This window comes from Procambarus clarkii, chromosome 16 (assembly GCF_040958095.1).
Source record: "Procambarus clarkii isolate CNS0578487 chromosome 16, FALCON_Pclarkii_2.0, whole genome shotgun sequence".
NCBI classification, from domain to species: Eukaryota; Metazoa; Arthropoda; class Malacostraca; order Decapoda; family Cambaridae; genus Procambarus; species Procambarus clarkii.
The window spans coordinates 5,517,987-5,540,532 of record NC_091165.1 but is presented as its reverse complement, the minus strand read 5'-3'; the positions used below and the strand labels follow the sequence as shown (position 1 = coordinate 5,540,532).

The following is a 22,546-nucleotide window of genomic DNA, read 5'->3' as shown; positions in this document are numbered from 1 at the left end:
CCACCACTCCCAACACCACAACCACTCCCAGCACCACCACTAATCCAAGTACCACAACCACTCCCAACACCACCACAACTCCCAACACCACCACTACTCCCACAACCACTCCCAACACCACAACCACTCCCAACACCATAACCACTCCTAACACCACCACCACTCCTAACACCATAATCACTCCCAACACTACAATCACTGCAAACACCTCCACAACTTCAAGCACCACAACCTCTCCCAACACCACAACCACTCCCAACACCACCACCACTTTCAAATACACAATCACTCCCAGCACCACAACCACCCTCAACACCACAACCCCTCCCAACTCTATGACCACTACCAACACCAACACTACCACCACCCCCAACACCACAAGAATTGCCAACACCATCACCACCACCCCAACACCACAACCACTTCCAACACCACCACCACCCCCCAACACCACAACCACTCCCACGACCACAACCACTCCCAACACCGAAACCACTCCCAACACCACCACCACTTCCAAGACCACAATCTCTCCCAACTCCATCACCACTCCCAACACCAACACCACTCCCAACACCAACACCTCTCCCAACACTACCACCACCCCCAACACCATAACCACTCCCAACACCACAACCACTACCAACACCACAACCTCTCTCAACACCACAACCACTCCCAACACCACCACCATTCCAAACACCACAACCACTCCAAACACCACCACCACCCCCAACACAACAACCACCCCCAACACCACAACCACTCCTAACACCACCACCACTCTCAAAACCACCACTACTCCCAACTCCACCTCCAACCCGAACACCACAACCACTCTCAACACCACCACCACTCCCAACACAACCTCCACCCCCCCCCCCAAATCCACTACCACTCCCAACACCTCCACCACCCCCCAACACCACAACCACTCCCAACACCACAACCAGTCCCAACACCTCCACCACCCTCCAACACCACAACTGCTCCAAACACCACCACTACTCCCAACACCACAACCACTCCTATCCCCAACAGAACCACCACCCCCGGACACCACAACCACTCCTAACACCACAATCATTTCCAACACAACAACTATTCCCAACACCACCACCACCTATCAACACCACAACTACTCCCAACACTACCACCAACCCCTAACACCACAACCACTCCCAACATCACAAACAGTCCCAACACCACCACCTCCACCTCCCCCAAACACCACAACCACTCCCAACACCACCACAATTCCCCAACACTACCACCACCACCCCCAACACCGCAACCACTCCCAACACCACCACAATCCCCCAAGACCACCACCGCCATACCCAACATCACAACCACTCCCAACACCACCACCACTCCCAACACCACCACCATCCCCCAACATCACCACCACCCCCATCACCACCATCACTCCCAACATCACCATGACACCCAACACCACGACCAGCCCCAACACCATAACAACTCCCAACACCACAATCACTCCCAACACCACAAACCACTCCCAAGACCACCACCACTCCCAACACCACCACCACTCACAACACCACCACAAGGTCAAACACCACAACTACAACCAACACCACAACCACTCTCAACACCACAACCACTCCCAGCACCACTACCACTCCCAACACCACAACCACTCCCAACACCACAACCATTCCCAACACCACCACCACTCTCAACACCACCACCACTCACAACACCACCAACACTCACAACACCACCACCACTCAACACCACCCCAACACCACAACCACTCCCAACACCACAATCACTCCCAACACAACAACAACTCCCAACAACTCAACCACTCCCAACACAACAACCACTCCCAACACCAACATCACCCCCAAAACCACAACCACTCCCAATACCAACACCACTCCCAACAACACCACCACCCCCAACACCATAACCACTCCCAACACCACGACCACTTCCAACACCACCACCACTCCCAACATCACAAACACTCTCAACACCACCACCACTCCCAACACCACAACCACTCCTAACACCACCACCACTCCCAAAACCACAACCACTCCCAACACCACCACCACCACCCCCAACACCATAACCACTCTCAACACTACCACCACTGCCAAATCCACCACCACCCCCCCAACACCACAAACACTCCTAACACCACCACCACCCCCCAGCACCACAACTACTCCCAAGACCACAACCACTCCCAACACCACAACCACTCCCAACACTACCACCACCACTAACACCACCACCACTCCCAACACCACAACCACTCCCAACACAACCACCACCTCCGAACACCACAACCACTTTCTACACCACCACCACCTCCCAACACCACAAACATTCCTAACACCACAACCACTCCCAACACCACTACTACTCCCAACCTCACCACCATCCCCCCGAAGCCCCAACCACTCCCAACACGACAACCACTCCCAACACAAAACCACCCCCAACACCACAACCACTCCCAACACCACAACCACTCCTAACACCACCACTACTCAAAGTACCACAACCACTCACAACAACACAACCACTCCCAACACCACCAGACTTCAAACACCACCACTACTCCCAACACCACCACCACCCCCAACACCATAACCACTCCCAACATCACAAACACTCCCAACACCACAACCACTCCCAACACCACCTCCACCCCCAACACAACAACCACTCCCAACACCACAACCACTCCTAACACCACCACCACTCCCAAAACCACAACCACTCCCAACACCATCACCACCACCCCCAACACCACAACCACTCTCAACACCACCACCACTGCTAAATCCACCACCACCCCCCCAACACCACAAACAATCCCAACACCACCACCACCCCCCAACACTACAACCGTTCCCAAGACCACAACCACTCCCAACACCACCTCCACCCCCAACACAACAACCACTCCCAACACCACAACCACTCCTAACACCACCACTACCCCCAACACCACAACCACTCCCAACACCACAACCACTCCCAACACCGAAACCACTCCCAACACCACCACCACTTCCAAGAACACAATCTCTCCCAACTCCATCACAACTCCCAACACCAACACCACTCCCAACACCAACACCTCTCCCAACACTACCACCACCCCCAACACCATAACCACTCCCAACACCACAACCACTCCCAACACCACAACCTCTCTCAACACCACAACCACTCCCAACACCACCACCATTCCCAACACCACAACCACTCCAAACACCACCACCACCCCCAACACAACAACCACCCCCAACACCACAACCACTCCTAACACCACCTCCACTCTTAAAACCACCATCACTCCCAACTCCACCTCCATCCCGAACACCACAACCACTCTCAACACCACCACCACTCCCAACACCACCTCCACCCCCCAACACCACTACCACTCCCAACACCTCCACCACCCCCCAACACCACAACCACTCCCAAGACCACAACCAGTCCCAACACCTCCACCACCCTCCAACACCACAACCGCTCCCAACACCACCACTTTCCCAACACCACATCCTCTCCTAACACCACCACTACCCCCTGTTGGAAATTTCCAACACTAATAGAACACTGTTGTATTATTTTTAATTATTACTAAATCTACTAATCACTGTAGTAACTAAAATTAACCAACCATAGAGTTCACATGTACTAATAATTGTATCTGTACAATAATGTTAGAATTCTTACGTCACCAGACGCCAGTATTGCGTCAGATTCCACCAAAATAAACACATCTATATCCAGTGTGTCAGAGAATTGAGTTTGATTCTCTAAAACAACAGTGTTCTGAGGGCCCTCTCGGGACGCAACGGGGTCCTTACTCTGATGTTGTTAGAGGAAGATATTTATATCCGTTCCCAAGCCAGTAGTGGCTATCAAGGGATGAGATCCGTGACGCAAGTAACTTAAAGGGAGTAGGGAAAGAAAGTTAAGAACTTAATATTATAATTAACACCATCACCGATTAAATATATATAATAAAAGAGTGCACAAGGGGGAGGGGTATTAACACTAGGCAAAGGGATTATTCACAAAATTAGTCTTCTGCTGAAGACTCTGGATCCAGAAGCTAGGTGCTGAGTCCTCGGTGCTTTCTTCGTGGCCACACAACGAATTCTCCAAAGAAGTTGAGCCTACCCTGGCCACAGGTCAGCCAAAACACAGGTCCACTGGGGGCACCGCCGTGGAGGCCGTCAACCACACGTCCAGCTGGTCTGCTGGCAGGTTCTGAGCCAACAAGGCTGGTCCGGCCACTCCACGAACGATAAAAGGGGAACGCCCTAGACAGGAGCCTCGTGTGACACCACAAATCACTCTCCTGTCTCCAGTACCTCAGTGGATGATCGTCTCCAACAGTCGGTCCCGGGTAAATCCTTTTACTGCCACTCCTCTGGCAGGCTAACACACCACAGTGTTCTTCCGGGAGGACGACGTCACAACAGCTGCAGCAAAGTTCAAGGTATGGAGACTGGCTGCCTCGGGTAGACTGACTCACCCTCAGTCCCAGGTCGACTCTGTAAGCAGACACGTCATCAATAACTGGGACACTAAAACACCTCACTTACGGGCTCGGGTACAAACACCTGACGTATCCAGTCCATAGATGGCGCTGTCGTCGGAGCACCACCTCACCAGAGGTCAGGAGCGGCTGTGTTGTGAGCTGCACAGGACTGGAAACTGGCCCTTGTGGCTGGTACACCTTGTCCTCACCAGGTGTCGTCGTCCGTTTGGCGGGGGTTTCGGGAGCTGACCCACAGATGGCGTGGTCGTTACTGCTCCGTGCTCGGACGCTGGATCCGGGTTCGTAACAGAGCGTTTCTAGTTACAACTGTTATCTGGAAATAAATTTAACGTGACGCGTGAATGCCAGGGTGAGAATTAAATTCATCTCCATTGCTCGTTTACCATCGTAAAACGAGCAAATAATAATATTTAACTCCTCTGAATAATAAACCCGTCATTATCCAAGCATTTCAGTCGCAACTGAGAGAAATGATATTCGTAGTAAATAATTTGTGTATCAAATGTGGGACGCGGAGCGGGGGGGCAGAGGAGACGCCACCGAGAGCGTGTGTAGGCGTCCACGAGGGAGGAAAGTCGCTACTGTGCGGTGTGAAGAATAGTTGCAGAATTGTGCAACTTAGCTGGTGTCAGTGTCACAGGATACATCGTGGTGAATCGTCAACGAGAATTAACTTGACATTCAGCCCGGAACCTGTTAATTTGTTCCGTGTAGCCCAACGTGACCGGCCAGAGAAGCGCGTCGACATCTAGGCTAGGCTCAACGCCACGTGTTCGTTATTACGACGCAAGAACCTAGGACGCGAGCTTCGGCAAGCCTCAACTTACACAGTGCCCTATTAGCTAAGTACCTTTATTCCCTTTTGATGCATCATTAGAGATAGGTTATAGCAGGGTAGCTTGTCGTCACGCCGAGCGACTAAAATAAAATATATGTTAGTATCTGTTTCCACTCTCCATTTTAAATTTCTTGAATATAGATATTTAGCAGCCTAATATGTTGCTACGTAATATATCTTGATTTACAGCTTGCGTGTTGAAGACTTCCCCGAGCTGTTACGTTCCCGTGTTAATCATCTCCCAGTGTTCCATGATGAGTTCAGGAGATTCCTAGGATGATTCATGACTGATGTCTTGGAAAACGTCTTCAAGCTAAGACCCTTTTCCGTATTCCATTAATTAAATTATCTGTGATTAATTATTACCATAGATCACTGTTCACTGGATTTAACACATGTTTATTATAATCTTTAATTTCTGATATTCATAATCTATGTTCTTATTGGTGACATTTTTATTGATTCTATAATTGGTCATAGGATTAGGTTATTACATAATGAACAGGTGTACGAACCACACTAGTTCCTAGACATATATGAAGTTCTAGTAATACCCCCCCCAATGTAGGTGTTTGAGGCTTTGATTCAGTTAAATTATATACAGCCCATTAATTATATAAGTGATTATATTCTCTAGTATTTATCCATAGTTACTGGTTCCTCTAGGAATTTTCTAATGATCACATTTTATTAGTTTCCCTCTTTACTATAAAAGCGGGTGGTCCTTCATAATTGAATTCATTACATTATTAATTAAATAAATAGAGTCAAGCCCCAAATGTCCAACATTATGGTCCTTATCGAACCGGATAAACATAAATTATAATTATAAATACTAATTAGTAATAACTAATCCCTGTGTGATGTAGTCTAGACTAACCATTTAATTAATAGTGTCTACCAACAGCGTAACACATAAGTTAGTCTAAGTCACACCAATTCATTGCTACTTTCACCTCATGTATAAGGTAGTACTCGTGGGACACAGTCAATTACCCAAAACACTTAGACCTATACCTCATACTGAAGTAAGAATCTTTAGGTCACCAGGAGCAACAGCTCATAACTTTTATAACAATTCCACACTAACACCTGCGTTAGAGTAGCCTCACCATCTAACCATTATATACTTAGGTGGTAATGACATCCATCCTACTCGTCATCCAGCTGAGGTGATCAAGCACCTTAAAGCCATAATTTCTTCTTTCAAGCTCGTCAGTAATTCGGTAGTATTCACGTTAGTGGAACCTCGCCAACCAAGTCAAGATAATCGTTGGGGAGTAACACCAGAATACTACCAGAGAGCTGCTAAGGGCATAAATTTCAGGCTGAAAAAACGAGTGAGATTGGATGCCACTTATATCCAATTTACAGCCAGACCATATAGACAGACCCTGGCCAGAGATGGTGTACACCTGTCAGGTGAGTCTAGGTTGCATGTGGTTGACAAATTGATCAACACAATCAATTATCACAAACGGCTGTGGCTAGCAAGCCAAACTTAACTGTACATAATTGTTTTCACTTGTGTGTGCAAGTGCACACTTATAAACTATAAAAACAAAAAACCCAAAAATACAGCACAATTATATTCACCTTACTGCACCACAATAATCTTTACCAATCTTATTAGGTAGAATTTAGGCTGAGATTGTGCTGAATTTGGTACAAGCCCAGACTAAATAAATTTATAGTTCTTAGGTAAGAATTATCACGACTAGACTTAAGCTAGTCAGTAGTGTATGTATTATACCATTTGTGCTGACCCTATCCAGGGTGGGATTTAAACTTTGAGATAACTCTGATTGGAGTGTCTCTATAATATTTCATCTTGTACTCATTATTTTGTGTGTATCTATTTTGTGTATTGCTGGATGATCACCATTACATCTAATGGTGATATGGAAGAGCTAACCGGACGAAAGCTAATGGTGAAGTTCAGACAATGCACAAAATATCTAGCTACTTGTTGTTAGGTAGGTACATTTAACCTCAAGTGAGGTAGAGTATAAATTAGCCACATTAAATTAGGCTACATTTAATGTTACTTGTCCACTAATGAGCAAGTACCCAAGCTTCATTAGTAATACATATACTAACCCCATGAAGTTTGGACCCAAGCCCAACATGGCTACTCCTGAGCAATTAAGGAGAACCTATATTGGCCTTAAAGGTCATTTAACCAGACTAATTAACAAGGCCGAGGGCTTATCTAAAGAAACTCCCATTGACTCTTATCACTTAGAGACATCAGTAAGAGTAGCTGATCTGAAATTTGATCAAGTTAGGTCTACAAGTCAGTCTTATATTACTCTACTGAATACCATAGAAACTGATCCTGATGAAGTAGGTCAAATTGTAGACGATATCTCCCAGTATGAAGATGAGACTCAATTTAAACTTTACATGCTATCTAATCTAGCAAAACAATCCAAATCCAATACAAATAATACAATGTCTCAATTTAGTAACCAACTACCAGAGATTCGTTTACCTACTTTAGACTTACCTACATTTACAGGATTAGATACAGAAAATTGGGACAATTTTTGGACTTCGTTTGAAGTTCATATACATAAGAAATCGTCTCATGACAAGGTTTCTAAATTCTCATACCTGCTTAGTCTTCTCAAAGGAGAGGCTAAAAAGGTCATACATAACCTAACTCTCGATGAGAGTAATTATGAGGAAGCTATAAAACTGTTGAAGTTGAACTATTGCAACAAAGAGTTGAGTATAGCTAACCTTTATTACCAATTACTAGATCTGAATGCACCAAATAGTAGACCAGAGTCACTTCAAAGCTTCAGACTAGAAGTAGAGTCTCTAGTAAAGGCCTTAGGTACTAAAGTTGATATACCAGCATCAGAATGGTCAATCAAGTTACTTTTGCAGAGGAAATTACCTCGAAATGTCTTAACAGAGCTCTGCTCACATTATAAAACCGAGTTTCTCACTCTTGACCAAATATTCGAGGGACTGAGAATAACGGTTAACAGGTTGAAGACCCATGATAAAATTAAACCTGAGTCTAAACCAACTAATACTGACACTTCAGTCAAACCCAAACAGACTTTGAATAAGTCTAATAAATATAAATCTAAGACTACTCCATCCACTGGAAAAAGAAGTGGTAATGTAGGTACTTATTCGGTGTCTCCTTCTGAGATGACCAATGACTTGTCTACTAAAGAGACCAAGTCAACCAAGGAAAGAAGGTGTCTGTTTTGTAATCAAGGACATGCCACCTACCAATGCTCTGTCTATCCTACTTATAATGCTAGGATTAAAAGGTTGCAAGAAATACACAAGTGCACCAAGTGCATGGGCTCTCATGATCCCGAAAAATGTGTAGTGCAGCTACGTTCCTGCAATAGATGCAACCAAGGTGTACATCACTACGCCTTATGTAGAAAAACTTCTACTCAATCCATGACCACTGGGGAGAATTCCACGAATTCAACCACAGTGCAATATTGCAAAGTGCATCAAGAAATAAATGTTCTTGCTACTGAGTCGGACAATAATACCACTCTGCCTACAGCTCAACTTAGACTAATAAACAGGAAATCTAGAGTTAACACTAGAGGTCTTTTTGATCAAGGATCACAGAAAATCTTCATTACACAACAGTTAGTAGAACAGTTAAAATTAAAACCTGCCAAAAGTGTGAGGTTAAATATTTCTGGTTTCTTGACTAATAGTGGACCTCGTGAATACCAAGTAGTTAAGGTATTAGTGAGACTTGGATCTTCCACTAGTCCAATACAAGTGGTAGTAGTAGATAAACTTCCTACAGACCTGCAGGTCACAGGATTAGCTCGCACTGCGAAACATCTTAGACGAAACCGCATGAGGCTAGCAGATTACAAAATATATTCTGACTGCCTCACTGATGTTGGAATACTTATAGGCGCGGATCATTATTACAAATTTATAACTGGATGCACCAGACAACACGGAATGAATTTGTTGTCATCTGCTGGAGGCAAATTGCTTACTGGACCGGTGCTTTTCCAACAAAATCCAGCGTCAACAAACCAACAATCTAACAACATAATAGTGGCGTGACTAGGCTTAGAACAGTCACCCCTACGTTTCAGAGAAATATCTGAAGATATTGAGTCTGATCCACCTGTACATCGTCTGTGGGATTTAGACACTTTAGGTATTATCCCTGAGCAACCAAGCCCTGATGATATGTGGACTTACCAGCAATATCTGGATACAGTTGTCTATAAAGATAAACAATACTGGGTAAGACTCCCATGGAAGTTGAATCATCCACAACTTCCAGTTAATTATTTTATGGCAGCCTCACAATTGCAGTCTCAATTAGCACGACTACAGAAGCAGCCAGACAAACTGAACATGTATCATCAACTCATCCAACAACAACTCAACAGTAAATTTATCGAAGTTGTTGATAACGATGACCGGAAAATAGGTCATTATTTACCTCATCACGCTGTGGTGAAAGATTCATTGAAAACACCTATCCGTATTGTCTTCAACTGTAGTGCTAAAGTGAAGCCAAGCAGTGTGTCTTTAAATGAATGTCTCCAAACGGGACCTAGCCTAACACAAAGGCTACATGATGTACTGTTACGATTCCGCACTGGTATTTTCGCTTATACTGCTGATATCAGTAAAGCTTTCCTCCGAGTAGGTTTGCAGGAGGAGGATCGTAACTACACTAAGTTTCTCTGGATTAAGGACCCACTGGATCCTAACAGTGATATCATCACATATCGTTTTGCCTCAGTATTATTCGGAGCGACGTCTTCCCCATTTCTATTGCAAGCAACATTAGAGACACATTTGAGGAAGTCAAATAGCCCTAGTAAGGCAGACATTAGTGACAACTTGTATGTCGACAATTTACAGGGAACTACAAATGATCAAACCAATTTGGTAGAAATCTACCATGAGGCTAACCGTGAGCTATTAGGAGCCAATATGTCACTACAGTCATGGGCCTCAAATAATGAATCATTAAACCAGATAATCGAGAAAGAATTTGCAGGTTATCAAGTACCCAATCAATTAAAGGTTCTAGGCGTGGAATGGAACACAAGTACTGACGAGATGAATGTCAAGTCAGTACAAACCGATAACTCAACCCTTACCATGAGAACATTGCTCTCGTTTGTCAGTCAACGATTTGACCCTTTAGGCTTACTTAGTCCTATATTAATAAGGGGCAAACTCCTAATGCAGGAGTGCTGGCAGAAACATATGGGATGGGATGATCCGTTACCAAGTGAGTTACAAGCTAAATGGCAGATACTCTCCACGGATTTTAATCAGTTAGGTGTTTTGAAATTTCCTCGTAATGCTTCAGGACCAAACTTGCCCACAAATTTGCACGTTTTCTGCGATGCCTCTGGCAAAGCGTATGGCGCTGTAGCCTACTTAGTTAATAGTGCACAATCAGTTTTGCTCACATCTAAAGCAAGAGTTGCTCCCATTAAGAAGAGATCTTTACCTCAAATGGAGTTGAGTGCATTGCTGGTGGGAGTAAGATTGGCTCATTGCCTGACAAAGACACTCAATAATATCCACTTTGGTGAGATTGCCGTGTGGTCAGACAATGAGGCAGTCTTACAATGGGTAAGAAACAACAACAATAAGACTCCCTACGTCAGTAATCGTGTTAGGGAAATTCATGATTTATCTGTTGGATATAAATTCAGACATGTTCCTACTAAGGACAATCCTGCAGATTATTTATCTCGAGGATTAAAACTAAAACAACTTATCAAGTCTTCGCTGTGGTTCAATGGACCTTCATGGCTTGTTGGTGGTCAGTGGCCCAAACAAAAGCCACAAGTCATAGTGACCAATATCACCACTCCCATGAAAGAACCAGAACCTCAACGAATCTTAGCCATTGATCCTCACAATAATTCTAACTTAAGTAAGTTATTAAGAGTGACTGCACATGTGTTTGACTTTCTTGCTAAGATAGGAATTCGACATAAGTTTCCCAATCCTATCCTCTACTGGATCAAACGTGCACAACAAGAGACATATGGAAGCGAATATGAAAATCTTCCAGATAAATTAACTAAGTCTCTAGGTATCTGGTATGATGCCAACACTCATAATATACTAAGGTGTGGAGGACGTTTGCTTCATGCAAAAATTGATCTGGACACAAAGAATCCAATTCTTCTACCACGTCACCACATCATCACCAAACTTCTAGTTTTACATCACCATCAATATGGTACTTTACATGGTGGAGTGCTAGATACTCTCACCGACCTTAGACAGAAATACTGGCTTCCTCAAGGTCGTCAGACAGTCAAGTCAATTATTAAATTCTGTGTAATCTGTAAAAGATACGATGCTAGAGTATGTCCTTACCCAGGACCTCCACCACTCCCTGAAGAAAGAGTGGTTCATCTTCGTCCTTTTAAAACCACTGGTGTTGATTACACAGGAGTCTTACTTCTCACTGGCAACCAAGATAAGATACCAGTGAAAGCTTACATTTGCCTTTTTACGTGTGCTACAACCAGAGGCGTACATTTAGAAGTGACTTCAGATATGAGTGCTGAAGCCTTCATCCAAGCCTTCCGCAGATTTGCAGCTCGCAGATCTTGTCCCAAACTAATGATATCGGACAATGGTTCCAATTTTGTGGCAGGAAAAGCCTGTCTGCGAGAAGTCTGGAATCATCCAGAAGTACAGTCAGTCCTGCAGAGACGACAATGTCACTGGAAATTTATAGCACCAAGAGCCCCTTGGCAAGGTGGGTTCTATGAGCGAATGATAGGCACTGTTAAGAAGTGTCTAAGAAAACCTTACACAGACAAAAAATCAGTTACTCCGAACTCCAAACCATTGTTGTGGAAATCGAGGCGCGAGTCAATAACCGCCCATTAACATACCTGTCCGATGATTTCTCCCAAAGAGAACCTCTGAGTCCTTCACACTTGATACATGGAGGCCTACTGAGCCCTCTCATACCTTTAGCCGAAGAGGACCCCGTAGACCCTTCACATGTAACCAGAAGTGACTTGGTAGAAAGTTACCAGCATCTCTCAAGAGTCATTGACAGGTGGAATGAGGTGTGGACTCGAGAGTACCTCACAGCTCTACGAGAGTACCACTACGGAGCTTCGAGTCCTTATAATAAAGTACAACTTAAACCAGGGGACCTAGTATTAGTCGACAGTGATGGACCAAGGTCAGAGTGGCCCATAGGCAAAATTGTTGCCATTCATCCAGATCATCAAGGTATCCTGAGAGTAGTGAAAGTTTTATGCCGAGGCAACACTACTCTAAAAACTTTAGAGAAGTTGGTACCTCCCGAATTAGCAGAACGAGAGTGTCTGCCAGAACCAGCTTCTCCAGTAGTTTCCGAGGACAGTAATTCTGATCCACCGAGCAACCGCCCCACTAGAGCTGCTGCTCAACAATGCAAGCGGAAACTGCAAGCCTATTACAGCCCCGACCAAGAGTAAATCCCTTTACATCCAATTTATGTAACCATGATGATACTGTGGTGTGATGTCAAGTAACAAATCATTGCAAGTCACTATGACCCAGGACATTCTCATCACAGTAGATTCTCAATTATTTGAATTGTGTGATTTAAATTCTTAATTGTTGTATAGGCTATAAATAACATTATTTATCTAGAGTATCTGAGAGTTTACAGACTTTGAGACTTAGTAACATAAACATTACAGGTCATTGCGACACCAGTCACAGAGTTTATTGCAAGCTTTCTTAGTTATCAGCTTTAGGTAATTCATAATAACATGTTCCATTTAACATGAAATCTGCAAGACTTAAGTTTCTTGTATGTCCTTGACAAATACGGGACATTCGTTATGTGTGTACTAACATGCTAACATACTAACATACTAATATACTAATATTAATACCAACTTCGGGATGGGTACGTCAGTACTCCACATTACACTGCGACCCGATAAATCTCCCCCCGGAGTTATGTTGGAAATTTCCAACACTAATACAACACTGTTGTATTATTATTAATTATTACTAAATCTACTAATCACTGTAGTAACTAAAATTAACCAACCGTAGAGTTCACATGTACTAATAATTGTATCTGTACAATAATGTTAGAATTCTTACATCACCAGACGCCAGTATTGCATCAGATTCCACCAAAATAAACACATCTATATCCAGTGTGTCAGAGAATTGAGTTTGATTCTCTAAAAACAACAGTGTTCTGAGTGATAATTATTTACCGATAACCTGACTCCCAAATAATGCCAAATAGAGCGTTTCTAGTTACAACTGTTATCTGGAAATAAATTTAACATCACGTGTGAATGCCAGGGAGAGAATGAAATTCATCTCCATTGCTCGTTTACCATCGTAAAACGAGCAAATAATAATATTTAACTTCTCTGAATAATAAACCCGTCATTATCCAAGCATTTCAGTCGCAACTGCGAGAAATGATATTATTCGTAGTAAATAATTTGTGTATCAAATGCGGGACACGGAGCGGGGGGCATAGGAGACGCCATTAATCAAGGAGACACCACCGAGAGCGTGTGTACGCGTCCATGAGGGAGGAAAGTCGCCACTGTGCGGTGTGAAGAATAGTTGCAGAATTGAGCAACTTAGCTGGTGTCAGTGTCACAGGATACATCGTGGTGAATCGTCAACGAGAATTAACTTGACATTCAGCCCGGAACCTGTTAATTTGTTCCGTGTAGCCCAACGTGACCGGCCAGAGAAGCGCGTCGACATCTAGGCTAGGCTCAACGCCACGTGTTCGTTATTACGACGCTAAAACCTAGGACGCGAGCTTCGGCAATTCTCAACTTACACAGTGCCCTATTAGCTAAGTACCTTTATTCCCTTTTGATGCATCATTAGAGATAGGTTATAGCAGGGTAGCTTGTCGTCACGCCGAGCGACTAAAATAAAATATATGTTAGTATCTGTTTCCACTCTCCATTTTCAATTTCTTGAATATAGATATTTAGCAGCCTAATATGTTGCTACGTAATATATCTTGATTTACAGCTTGCGTGTTGAAGACTTCCCCGAGCTGTTACGTTCCCGTGTTAATCATCTCCCAGTGTTCCATGATGAGTTCAGGAGATTCCTAGGATGATTCATGACTGATGTCTTGGAAAACGTCTTCAAGCTAAGACCCTTTTCCGTATTCCATTAATTAAATTATCTGTGATTAATTATTACCATAGATCACTGTTCACTGGATTTAACACATGTTTATTATAATCTTTAATTTCTGATATTCATAATCTATGTTCTTATTGGTGACATTTTTATTGATTCTATAATTGGTCATAGGATTAGGTTATTACATAATGAACTGGTGTACGAACCACACTAGTTCCTAGACATATATGAAGTTCTAGTAATACCCCCCCAATGTAGGTGTTTGAGGCTTTGATTCAGTTAAATTATATACAGCCCATTAATTATATAAGTGATTATATTCTCTAGTATTTATCCATAGTTACTGGTTCCTCTAGGAATTTTCTAATGATCACATTTTATTAGTTTCCCTCTTTACTATAAAAGCGGGTGGTCCTTCATAATTGAATTCATTACATTATTAATTAAATAAATAGAGTCAAGCCCCAAATGTCCAACATTATGGTCCTTATCGAACCGGATAAACATAAATTATAATTATAAATACTAATTAGTAATAACTAATCCCTGTGTGATGTAGTCTAGACTAACCATTTAATTAATAGTGTCTACCAACAGCGTAACACATAAGTTAGTCTAAGTCACACCAATTCATTGCTACTTTCACCTCATGTATAAGGTAGTACTCGTGGGACACAGTCAATTACCCAAAACACTTAGACCTATACCTCATACTGAAGTAAGAATCTTTAGGTCACCAGGAGCAACAGCTCATAACTTTTATAACAATTCCACACTAACACCTGCGTTAGAGTGGCCTCACCATCTAACCATTATATACATAGGTGGTAATGACATCCATCCTACTCGTCATCCAGCTGAGGTGATCAAGCACCTTAAAGCCATAATTTCTTCTTTCAAGCTCGTCAGTAATTCGGTAGTATTCACGTTAGTGGAACCTCGCCAACCAAGTCAAGATAATCGTTGGGGAGTAACACCAGAATACTACCAGAGAGCTGCTAAGGGCATAAATTTCAGGCTGAAAAAACGAGTGAGATTGGATGCCACTTATATCCAATTTACAGCCAGACCATATAGACAGACCCTGGCCAGAGATGGTGTACACCTGTCAGGTGAGTCTAGGTTGCATGTGGTTGACAAATTGATCAACACAATCAATTATCACAAACGGCTGTGGCTAGCAAGCCAAACTTAACTGTACATAATTGTTTTCACTTGTGTGTGCAAGTGCACACTTATAAACTATAAAAACAAAAAACCCAAAAATACAGCACAATTATATTCACCTTACTGCACCACAATAATCTTTACCAATCTTATTAGGTAGAATTTAGGCTGAGATTGTGCTGAATTTGGTACAAGCCCAGACTAAATAAATTTATAGTTCTTAGGTAAGAATTATCACGACTAGACTTAAGCTAGTCAGTAGTGTATGTATTATACCATTTGTGCTGACCCTATCCAGGGTGGGATTTAAACTTTGAGATAACTCTGATTGGAGTGTCTCTATAATATTTCATCTTGTACTCATTATTTTGTGTGTATCTATTTTGTGTATTGCTGGATGATCACCATTACATCTAATGGTGATATGGAAGAGCTAACCGGACGAAAGCTAATGGTGAAGTTCAGACAATGCACAAAATATCTAGCTACTTGTTGTTAGGTAGGTACATTTAACCTCAAGTGAGGTAGAGTATAAATTAGCCACATTAAATTAGGCTACATTTAATGTTACTTGTCCACTAATGAGCAAGTACCCAAGCTTCATTAGTAATACATATACTAACCCCATGAAGTTTGGACCCAAGCCCAACATGGCTACTCCTGAGCAATTAAGGAGAACCTATATTGGCCTTAAAGGTCATTTAACCAGACTAATTAACAAGGCCGAGGGCTTATCTAAAGAAACTCCCATTGACTCTTATCACTTAGAGACATCAGTAAGAGTAGCTGATCTGAAATTTGATCAAGTTAGGTCTACAAGTCAGTCTTATATTACTCTACTGAATACCATAGAAACTGATCCTGATGAAGTAGGTCAAATTGTAGACGATATCTCCCAGTATGAAGATGAGACTCAATTTAAACTTTACATGCTATCTAATCTAGCAAAACAATCCAAATCCAATACAAATAATACAATGTCTCAATTTAGTAACCAACTACCAGAGATTCGTTTACCTACTTTAGACTTACCTACATTTACAGGATTAGATACAGAAAATTGGGACAATTTTTGGACTTCGTTTGAAGTTCATATACATAAGAAATCGTCTCATGACAAGGTTTCTAAATTCTCATACCTGCTTAGTCTTCTCAAAGGAGAGGCTAAAAAGGTCATACATAACCTAACTCTCGATGAGAGTAATTATGAGGAAGCTATAAAACTGTTGAAGTTGAACTATTGCAACAAAGAGTTGAGTATAGCTAACCTTTATTACCAATTACTAGATCTGAATGCACCAAATAGTAGACCAGAGTCACTTCAAAGCTTCAGACTAGAAGTAGAGTCTCTAGTAAAGGCCTTAGGTACTAAAGTTGATATACCAGCATCAGAATGGTCAATCAAGTTACTTTTGCAGAGGAAATTACCTCGAAATGTCTTAACAGAGCTCTGCTCACATTATAAAACCGAGTTTCTCACTCTTGACCAAATATTCGAGGGACTGAGAATAACGGTTAACAGGTTGAAGACCCATGATAAAATTAAACCTGAGTCTAAACCAACTAATACTGACACTTCAGTCAAACCCAAACAGACTTTGAATAAGTCTAATAAATATAAATCTAAGACTACTCCATCCACTGGAAAAAGAAGTGGTAATGTAGGTACTTATTCGGTGTCTCCTTCTGAGATGACCAATGACTTGTCTACTAAAGAGACCAAGTCAACCAAGGAAAGAAGGTGTCTGTTTTGTAATCAAGGACATGCCACCTACCAATGCTCTGTCTATCCTACTTATAATGCTAGGATTAAAAGGTTGCAAGAAATACACAAGTGCACCAAGTGCATGGGCTCTCATGATCCCGAAAAATGTGTAGTGCAGCTACGTTCCTGCAATAGATGCAACCAAGGTGTACATCACTACGCCTTATGTAGAAAAACTTCTACTCAATCCATGACCACTGGGGAGAATTCCACGAATTCAACCACAGTGCAATATTGCAAAGTGCATCAAGAAATAAATGTTCTTGCTACTGAGTCGGACAATAATACCACTCTGCCTACAGCTCAACTTAGACTAATAAACAGGAAATCTAGAGTTAACACTAGAGGTCTTTTTGATCAAGGATCACAGAAAATCTTCATTACACAACAGTTAGTAGAGCAGTTAAAATTAAAACCTGCCAAAAGTGTGAGGTTAAATATTTCTGGTTTCTTGACTAATAGTGGACCTCGTGAATACCAAGTAGTTAAGGTATTAGTGAGACTTGGATCTTCCACTAGTCCAATACAAGTGGTAGTAGTAGATAAACTTCCTACAGACCTGCAGGTCACAGGATTAGCTCGCACTGCGAAACATCTTAGACGAAACCGCATGAGGCTAGCAGATTACAAAATATATTCTGACTGCCTCACTGATGTTGGAATACTTATAGGCGCGGATCATTATTACAAATTTATAACTGGATGCACCAGACAACACGGAATGAATTTGTTGTCATCTGCTGGAGGCAAATTGCTTACTGGACCGGTGCTTTTCCAACAAAATCCAGCGTCAACAAACCAACAATCTAACAACATAATAGTGGCGTGACTAGGCTTAGAACAGTCACCCCTACGTTTCAGAGAAATATCTGAAGATATTGAGTCTGATCCACCTGTACATCGTCTGTGGGATTTAGACACTTTAGGTATTATCCCTGAGCAACCAAGCCCTGATGATATGTGGACTTACCAGCAATATCTGGATACAGTTGTCTATAAAGATAAACAATACTGGGTAAGACTCCCATGGAAGTTGAATCATCCACAACTTCCAGTTAATTATTTTATGGCAGCCTCACAATTGCAGTCTCAATTAGCACGACTACAGAAGCAGCCAGACAAACTGAACATGTATCATCAACTCATCCAACAACAACTCAACAGTAAATTTATCGAAGTTGTTGATAACGATGACCGGAAAATAGGTCATTATTTACCTCATCACGCTGTGGTGAAAGATTCATTGAAAACACCTATCCGTATTGTCTTCAACTGTAGTGCTAAAGTGAAGCCAAGCAGTGTGTCTTTAAATGAATGTCTCCAAACGGGACCTAGCCTAACACAAAGGCTACATGATGTACTGTTACGATTCCGCACTGGTATTTTCGCTTATACTGCTGATATCAGTAAAGCTTTCCTCCGAGTAGGTTTGCAGGAGGAGGATCGTAACTACACTAAGTTTCTCTGGATTAAGGACCCACTGGATCCTAACAGTGATATCATCACATATCGTTTTGCCTCAGTATTATTCGGAGCGATGTCTTCCCCATTTCTATTGCAAGCAACATTAGAGACACATTTGAGGAAGTCAAATAGCCCTAGTAAGGCAGACATTAGTGACAACTTGTATGTCGACAATTTACAGGGAACTACAAATGATCAAACCAATTTGGTAGAAATCTACCATGAGGCTAACCGTGAGCTATTAGGAGCCTATATGTCACTACAGTCATGGGCCTCAAATAATGAATCATTAAACCAGATAATCGAGAAAGAATTTGCAGGTTATCAAGTACCCAATCAATTAAAGGTTCTAGGCGTGGAATGGAACACAAGTACTGACGAGATGAATGTCAAGTCAGTACAAACCGATAACTCAACCCTTACCATGAGAACATTGCTCTCGTTTGTCAGTCAACGATTTGACCCTTTAGGCTTACTTAGTCCTATATTAATAAGGGGCAAACTCCTAATGCAGGAGTGCTGGCAGAAACATATGGGATGGGATGATCCGTTACCAAGTGAGTTACAAGCTAAATGGCAGATACTCTCCACGGATTTTAATCAGTTAGGTGTTTTGAAATTTCCTCGTAATGCTTCAGGACCAAACTTGCCCACAAATTTGCACGTTTTCTGCGATGCCTCTGGCAAAGCGTATGGCGCTGTAGCCTACTTAGTTAATAGTGCACAATCAGTTTTGCTCACATCTAAAGCAAGAGTTGCTCCCATTAAGAAGAGATCTTTACCTCAAATGGAGTTGAGTGCATTGCTGGTGGGAGTAAGATTGGCTCATTGCCTGACAAAGACACTCAATAATATCCACTTTGGTGAGATTGCCGTGTGGTCAGACAATGAGGCAGTCTTACAATGGGTAAGAAACAACAACAATAAGACTCCCTACGTCAGTAATCGTGTTAGGGAAATTCATGATTTATCTGTTGGATATAAATTCAGACATGTTCCTACTAAGGACAATCCTGCAGATTATTTATCTCGAGGATTAAAACTAAAACAACTTATCAAGTCTTCGCTGTGGTTCAATGGACCTTCATGGCTTGTTGGTGGTCAGTGGCCCAAACAAAAGCCACAAGTCATAGTGACCAATATCACCACTCCCATGAAAGAACCAGAACCTCAACGAATCTTAGCCATTGATCCTCACAATAATTCTAACTTAAGTAAGTTATTAAGAGTGACTGCACATGTGTTTGACTTTCTTGCTAAGATAGGAATTCGATATAAGTTTCCCAATCCTATCCTCTACTGGATCAAACGTGCACAACAAGAGACATATGGAAGCGAATATGAAAATCTTCCAGATAAATTAACTAAGTCTCTAGGTATCTGGTATGATGCCAACACTCATAATATACTAAGGTGTGGAGGACGTTTGCTTCATGCAAAAATTGATCTGGACACAAAGAATCCAATTCTTCTACCACGTCACCACATCATCACCAAACTTCTAGTTTTACATCACCATCAATATGGTACTTTACATGGTGGAGTGCTAGATACTCTCACCGACCTTAGACAGAAATACTGGCTTCCTCAAGGTCGTCAGACAGTCAAGTCAATTATTAAATTCTGTGTAATCTGTAAAAGATACGATGCTAGAGTATGTCCTTACCCAGGACCTCCACCACTCCCTGAAGAAAGAGTGGTTCATCTTCGTCCTTTTAAAACCACTGGTGTTGATTACACAGGAGTAATGTAGGTGTTTGAGGCTTTCATTCAGTTAAATTATATACAGCCCATTAATTATATTAGTGATTATATTCTCTAGTATTTATCCATAGTTACTGGTTCCTCTAGGAATTTTCTAATGATCACATTTTATTAGTTTCCCTCTTTTCTATAAAAGCGGGTGGTCCTTCATAATTGAATTCATTACATTATTAATTAAATAAATAGAGTCAAGCCCCAAATGTCCCACACCCCCAACACAACCACCACCCCCGAACAACACAACCACTCCTAACACCACCACTATTCCCAACACAACAACCACTCCCAACACTACCACCACCTACCAACACCACAACTACTCCCAACACTACCACCAACCCCCAACACCACAACCACTCCCAACATCACAAACAGTCCCAACACCACCTCCTCCACCACCCCCCAACATTACAACCACTCCCAACACCACCACAATCCCCCACCACCACCACCACCACCCCCAACACCACAACCACTTCCAACACCACCACAATCCCCCAACACCACCACCACCACCCCCAACATCACAACCACTCCCAACACCACCACCGCTCCCCAACACCACAACCACTCCTAATACCCCCAACACCATAACCACTCCCAACACCACAACCACTCCCAACACCACCACCACTCCCAACACCAAAACCACTCCCAACACCACCACCACTCCCAAAACCACCACCATCCCCCAACATCACCACCACCCCCATCACCACCATCACTCCCAACATCACCAGGACACCCAACACCACGACCAGCCCCAACACCATAAAAACTCCCAACACCACAATCACTCCCAACACCACAAACCACTCCCAAGACCACCACCACTCTCAACACCACCACCACTCACAACACCACCACAAGGCCAAACACCACAACCACTGCCAACACCACAACCACTCTCAACACCACAACCACTCCCAGCACCACCACCACTCCCAACACCACAACCACTCCCAACTCCACAACCACTCCCAACACCACCACCACTCTCAACACCACCACCACTCACAACACCACCACCACTCAGAACACTACCACCACTCACAACACAACCACCACTCCCAACACCACCACCATCCCCCAACATCACCACCACCTCCATCACCACCATCACTCCCAACATCACCATGACAACCAACACCATGACCAGCCCCAACACCATGACAACTCCGAACACCACAATCACTCCCAACACCACAAACCACTCCCAAGACCACCACCACTCCCAACACCACCACCACTCACAACACCACCACCAGGCCAAACACCACAAACACTCCCAACACCACAATCACTCCCAACACAACAACAACTCCCAACACCTCAACCCACTCCCAACACCACAACCACTCCCAACACCAACAACACTCCCAACAACACCACCACCCCCAACACCATAACCACTCCCAACACCACGACCACTCCTAACACCACCACTACTTCCAACATCACAAACACTCCCAACACCACAACCACTCCCAACACCACCTCCACCCCCAACACAACAACCACTCCCAACACCACAACCACTCTTAACACCACCACCACTCCCAAAACCACAACCACTCCCAACACCACCACCACCACCCCCAACACCACAACCACTCTCAACACCACCACCACTGCCAAATCCACCACCACCCCCCCAACACCACAAACACTCCCAACACCACCACCACCCCGCAACACCACAACCATTCCCAACACCACAACCACTCCCAAGACCACAACCACTCCCAACACTACCACTACCCCCAACACCACCACCACTCCCAACACCACAACCACTCCCAACACAACCACCACCTCCGAACACCACAACCAC

General features: G+C 43.2%; 1 protein-coding gene across 5 annotated transcripts in view; it reads right to left on the bottom strand.

The window, feature by feature from the left end:
* The window catches only part of LOC123760097 (uncharacterized), a 208,150-nt gene that overhangs the window by 112,258 nt on the left and 73,346 nt on the right, over positions 1 to 22,546 (bottom strand). Inside the window, exon 1 of one of the 5 annotated variants that reach the window (XM_069325718.1) lies at positions 4,611 to 4,630. The exons of 3 other annotated variants lie outside the window; for them this stretch is intronic. The gene's annotated coding sequence lies outside the window, so the exon portion shown is untranslated. Of the gene's footprint in view, positions 1 to 4,610; positions 4,631 to 22,546 lie in introns of those variants that run through there. One more of the 5 variants, XM_069325721.1, reaches the window with a different exon arrangement.